This window comes from Manacus candei, unplaced genomic scaffold (genome assembly GCF_025592945.1).
Source record: "Manacus candei isolate 608988 ecotype Guabito, Panama unplaced genomic scaffold, ASM2559294v1 h1tg000075l, whole genome shotgun sequence".
NCBI lineage: Eukaryota > Metazoa > Chordata > Aves > Passeriformes > Pipridae > Manacus > Manacus candei.
Window position 1 is genome coordinate 317,943 of NW_026138123.1, and position 6,000 is coordinate 323,942.

The 6,000-nt window shown below is 49.3% G+C and overlaps 1 protein-coding gene across 1 annotated transcript in view; it reads right to left on the reverse strand.

The window, feature by feature from the left end:
- The window catches only part of ZBED1 (zinc finger BED-type containing 1), a 206,540-nt gene extending 206,137 nt beyond the window's left edge, over positions 1 to 403 (reverse strand). The window contains exon 1 of the mRNA XM_051809154.1: positions 266 to 403. The gene's annotated coding sequence lies outside the window, so the exon portion shown is untranslated. The remainder of the gene's footprint in view (positions 1 to 265) is intronic.
- Between the last annotated feature and the right edge of the window lie 5,597 nt (positions 404 to 6,000).

Genomic DNA, 6,000 nt, shown 5'->3' on the forward strand with positions numbered 1-6,000 from the left:
GGCAGGCACAATTTATCCCGGCCAGCAGGACGGGTCCTGCATGTCCCCAGGGGACAGGCATCCCTGCGTGCAGCAGGCACTCAGGCACGCACATCCACTGGTGTGTGTGCGCGTGCCGTGGGGCGCCTGTGCCACATCCATGTGCGTGCGTGTGAGAGGGAGGTGTGTGTGTTTTGTGTGTGAGAGGAGAGTGAGCGGACTGGGAGGGAGGGAGGCAGCCCCGCCGCACCCGCGCATCCCCGCGCCGCGGAGAGCAGAGACTTACCGGGTCACCCTGGTCTCTGAAGGTCAAGCTCAGGTTGGTTTCTTGATCGCAGTTGTCCTCCGGGCTCTTTCGGCTAGATTCTTCTCTCGCTTTCTTTTTTTTTCTTCTTTTTTCCTCTTTTCTTTCCTTCCCTTCCCCTGCTCGGCCGCAGCGGCGGCGGCTGCCGCCCGGCGGGGCTCTCGCTGCCGCTCCCGGCCCCGCGGGGTGAATCCCGGCTCCTAAACCCTGTCCCCGCGGCGCCGCTCAGATCCCATGGTCGCAATCCACATCGCGGCAGATGTACCACAGAATCACGTAGAGGATCAGCAGGATGGCGAAGATGAACAAAGCCACCAGGATAGCCTTGGTCACCGGAGAGATGAGGGACTGCATGTCACCCGCGGACCGCCGCCGAGGACAGACGACTCGGGAACTGCACGGGGGCAGCGAGCGCGGACGGATCCCGCGGCCCCGCCGCCGCCCCCGCCGCCGCCGCCGCCAGCGACCCGGCGGGGAACGGCGGCTGGCGCCGATCCGGTGGCGGAGAGACGGGGGATGCCTCCCTCAGCGCCCCCGCTGCGGCGCTCGGGCGGGCGCGGCGGGTCCCCGGCGGGCGGGACGGCGCGGTGCGCACGGACAGGTCTGCGCGGCGGGGCGCCCGGCCATGGGCACCGCGGCCCCGCCGCGGCTTCAAGCCCGCCCTGCGGCGGCGGCGGAGGGGGGCCGGGCGCCGGCAAACTTAGGCGCGGGGGCGGCCCATGGGGGACAGGTGTCAAGCGCCCGGTTGCCTTGCGGGTCTCCAACGAAAGCCATCCACGGGGGAGGGAAAGTTGCGGGCGGGATGCGGCGGGCGCCGCCGCCCCCGGCCCCGAGGGGAGCGTGCGGGGCGATGGGGAGCCGCCGGCAGCGCGAGCAGCCCGGCCGCGGCAGACTGGGACCGCGCCGGCCGGCGTGTTCCGCCCAGCCGAGGTGTTCCCTCCCCTCCCGCCGCTCGCCCCCTCCTCCTCCTCCGCCACCGCCTCCTGCGGTCCCCCCGCCTCCCGCCGCCGCGCCGTGGGTGAGCCCCGTCCCCCGGTGCGTGCTGTGGTTCTAACTGCGGAGGGGTGCGAGGGAACGGGGTTTCCTTTCCCCGTCCACCCCCTCCGCCAGCAGTTGGCATGTTCAGCATCCTCATTGCCCAGCGGAGACCGACCGGGGGCGGGGGCTGGCGGCGGGGAGGACGGCTTGTCGCCGTCTTCTAAGCGGAAAGGTCACCCTTCCCCACCTCCGATTAAATTAAAGGACTTTTTTTTTTTTCCAGGCAGATAGGCATGGGTCACAACCTGCCGGATTTTCCCCCGTGGCTCTGTGGTCTTTGGTATATGCACCAAAGGCGCCTCAGGACAGATAGAGCTAGGACAGGAAGATGGAAATCGGATCAAAGACTATCGCCTGGCATCCTCGACCCCAGCAGCAGCTCCCGTGCAGCTTTCAACTCACCTCAGAGTTCTGTAGTGCCAGAAGTGCCCGTACAGCCACACATCCCGTGCACGCCAACCTTGGCACTCAGTGCTTGAAGTGTGTCCAGACACCTGCCTGCCGGCCCAGCACAGTTGGCCGGGTCCAGGCTTCCTGGCAAGGAACCAGGTGCCCCAAGTCCACCCCTGCACTGGGAGGCAACCAGAGATGCAGGCACACTTCCCTTAGGTGACCCAAGCAGGTGGCCGGCAAGAGCACCCTCAGCGAGACACAGACTGCTCATACGGCATCAGCTGCTTCTGGTGCAATGCAAGGAGTTATCACATTGGATTTCTAGTGGGGGCAGAGCCAGGTCTTCACAGAAGGTGCTCACTGGATTTCAGTTCTGGGTGCAACCATAACAATAATACAGAAACACTGAAGAAAATCATGGAACCATGTAAGATAGGGCTGAAAGAAACCTTGAGACGTCATCCACAGAGAAGGACAAGAGCAACTTTATTGACAGGGAGACGGAAAGATTAAAACTTCAATATATAAAAAGTGGATAAATGAAGGATAATCAAATTTGAGAGGAACGAGGTAAGATACTGCTATGTAGGTATTCCAGGCTTTAACACTCTAGATGAAAAGTTCTTATTAATGCTGAGCATGGGTATTTAAGATGGAATGGGAAGAAAATATGAAAGAGAAATATTAGGCTCTTAAATAAGGAGACTTCCGATACAGTGAAATGTCTAAAGGGTGTGAGGTTATATCCCAAGAGAATGTATTGCAGGACACATTACTCAACTTTCCAAAAAAGCTCAGTTTTTTTGTGCAGGAGGAATGGTCAGCTCTTTAGGGATACCCACTGTGCTGCCTCTGTCTCTAATATTTTAGTTCCTCATCTGCAGTATGCAGATGGCTGCATTTCCTTCCTTTTCATTTTCGTGTGACCACCTTGCCCTGCAGGACTTTCACTGAACATTTTTTGTCTTTTGAAATAACTACATCTTGTTTGGAGCTGTGATGCCACCGGAGTGCAAGTACCAAATTCATAAAATGCAGCTTGGACTCCAAACAGCAACTTTTCTCATTATTTTATCCTTCTCATTTTGAAAGAGTGCTAGATTTTGGAGGCAGATGGCTGGGTGGTTATGTCAGATTCTTTGAGACATATTTTTTCGAATCCTCTTGCTGGACATTCGTATTTCCTTTGTAGAGAAGTGTTATTCCGTGTAGACCAGTTGTTCAGCTGATTTCACACTCGAGCATTCGTGTATTGCCGTCAGCCTGCCTTGGCTTGTCAGCTCTCGATAAAGTGGTACCAAACCTGGCAGTACCAGACACAGCAGTAGCAATGGCATGATGCTGTACCAAGTGATGGCTGATAATCTCCATACTTGTCAGCATGAGAAGCAAAATAGTGCACCATCTTTTCTGAGCCCAAAATGCAATTGATTGTGTAACATGCACAATCTGTTCTGAATCGGTTTTGAATTCTGTTTGTTTAATTTGCATGTACTTATGCACGAGGGCATCCCTGCATAATTAAAAATATATAGCTTCTCTGTGTTTGATGTTCTGTCACTGGTGGAGCCTGAGCCAACACAGAAATCACAAGTTAAACAGCAAATATATTGCCAAAACTGTCCTTAGTTGAGAAAGCTGATTTAAACAAGGAAGTAAACATAAAAACCATCTTAGTTTTCAGATGTCTTATTAGTAAGCAGTGGGGAAGAAGGAAATCGATCTTTGCCAAGTGAAGAGAGATAACAGTGACAGAAAAATCATTTTAATTTCCACCTTGTAATCTGATATTAAATTAAACAGGAATACTAATATATGTAGCTTTTAGTTTTCTCTTTCTCAATTCCCTTTGAAAATGTGCTGCAGCAAATACATATTAGCAAGGAAGAACATGCACAAAAGACCCACAGTGAAAAGACCCACAGTCACAAGCTTATGCAGGCAGCTTTAAATGCCCAAATTAAATCCCATGCTAATGTACTGGATGCTTATGCGATGTAGATGGCACAAGGTGACTGGGCTATTTCTTGTTATGTTCACAGGCAACCTTAGCCACTATGAAGTTATCCTCACTGCCTGTCAGACCTCCAGTCCTCCTGCCAGGGTGTTTAGTCAGACCTGCTAGAACCTATTGGAAAGACAAGGTCAGTTTTATATTCCTAGGCTTGGGCAGTCTATGTCACCCTGGATTCCACTAATGGCCACAAATCCTCATAGTACATCCCTGGTCTGGGATAGGATCTGAAGCCATTGGATCCCTGGGTGAGGGCTGCCGTGTTTGAGAAGGGAACCACCAGTGGTCTGTGGTGGGGAATAAAGCTTGTGCCGACAGAGATTGCTGCTTGGAGAAGTCATAACTTAATCCTCTCTCACTGTAAACCCGAGCTCAGCAACAATGCAAAACCAATGTGTTTCCCTCTTTCAGTGAAGACAAGGGCAGATCAGGAAGAAGACTGATGAGTTCAGATTGAAATAAATAACATTTTTGAATTTCTTTACCAATGAAAACATCCAATCAGCCTAATCCCTTTCTTTTTTTATAGGGCATTTACTTTTGCATATAATTTTAGGGGTGTCAGTGAAAGGCTTGTAATTTACACTGGTGTTAGCTTGAGGTGATTCTGGTGCAGATGGTCAAACACAGACTGATCATTTCAAAATATGATCTTTCATTGCATGCCCAGTTTTCAATGACTTCATGGGAATTTTAAATACAAAAAAAATATAAGGAGATACTTTCTGGTTTATTGGAATGATTTTGAGACTTTCAGAACAATTCCGTAGAGAATGAGTGCCAGTAACATGTCTAAGATGCCCAGTGAATGTGCATGGCCAAGTGTTCCTGGGACGTGTCTGCATGGAAGAGAGCCACACATGTTAGAAACACTAATGGTAATTGTCAACAAATGAGCTTGGGTATGGCAGTTTGTCTGGCATTGCTGCACAGTTCTCAATGCATATTAATTTAGCCCAACTCTCAGTCTATTATCTTAAAAATGGACATATTCAGTAGTTTTTGCTGTAGAAGTTTTATTACTGACTTCAACAAAACCAGAATTTTACCTGATTACAAGAAAGGACAATTAAATTAGTGAAAAACTGAGTCTAATCTAATAAAAGAGTACTTGACTGTGAGCAGACTCAAAGGAAAATATGTTGTTTAAGGGACCGATGATGTTTTTCAGAGCCTTCCACCTCTATAGCATCTTTCAAATCATTTCCAAGTCAGAAGTGATGGAACGATTGCCTGGCAGCTGCCTCTGTAGCTTTAGTGAGTTTTCTGAGTGGATGTGTGTCTATATCATAAAAACACTGATGCAAGTGGCAGTAATTAGATTGGACAAATCCACAGATTACATGTCAGGCCTCAAGTACTGCTTTTTAGGCCAAAATCTGCTATTTCTCAGACAGTGTCTGTTCTGTGAACTAGAAGAGAGTTATCAATCATCTCACATTTCATGATGATGGACACAACATAAAAGCCTGGGTAGACATGAACACGCAGCATGAAGAGCAATCAAACAAACAGAACAAATAACCCTCCCAAAGAGGGAGCCAGAAAACAAGATCTGAGTTATCAGTAATGTTAATTAATGGACTTCCCTTTGGTCAGCTATTTGGATGAATCAAAGCCATAAGAAAAATCATAGGAGTTCATAATTTATATGCATTATTCAGAAGATGTAGCTTTACATAAGGGGGTAAGACCTTACAGTTTGGAGAAATTCACAGCGAGGAGAGGTACCAAATAGTGGTCATTTATGGGGATAAAAAAAAGCACTTATTGGGCACAGCAAAGAACAGATTAACTGAGTCCTTGGAACAATGCAGCTTTGAAAAAAAAATACGTTCTTTATAGAATACTTGAGAGTAGAAATGCAAGAAGGAGACAGGAGTTACATATTGTCAGGCTGCATCACGTCAGTAATACCCTCCTGGGGTACTGGAGTTCCACTTTCCAGGTTAGACTATTTGGGAAAAGAAAGGCAAGAAAAAGCAACTAAAATGACTCAAGGCTGTAAGAATGGATCTTTATCAAATCAAAGCCTCAAATTGGGACAGAAAATCAGGTAGCTCTACTTTTCCAGACGCTCCCGAAGCTGCTGACACAAGCACTCCTAGCTTTTCAGAGGAGATAACAGTAGAGGATGGACAGTTCTGGTTGCCTTTGGGTTTACTTAGAGGCCCCCCAGCCCTCTTTCAGGGCATCTGGCTTATGGCACAAATAATTACATTTGGGATGGTGTTTGTGCTATGCCCTCAAACACTTACTGCTGGGGCTGTCC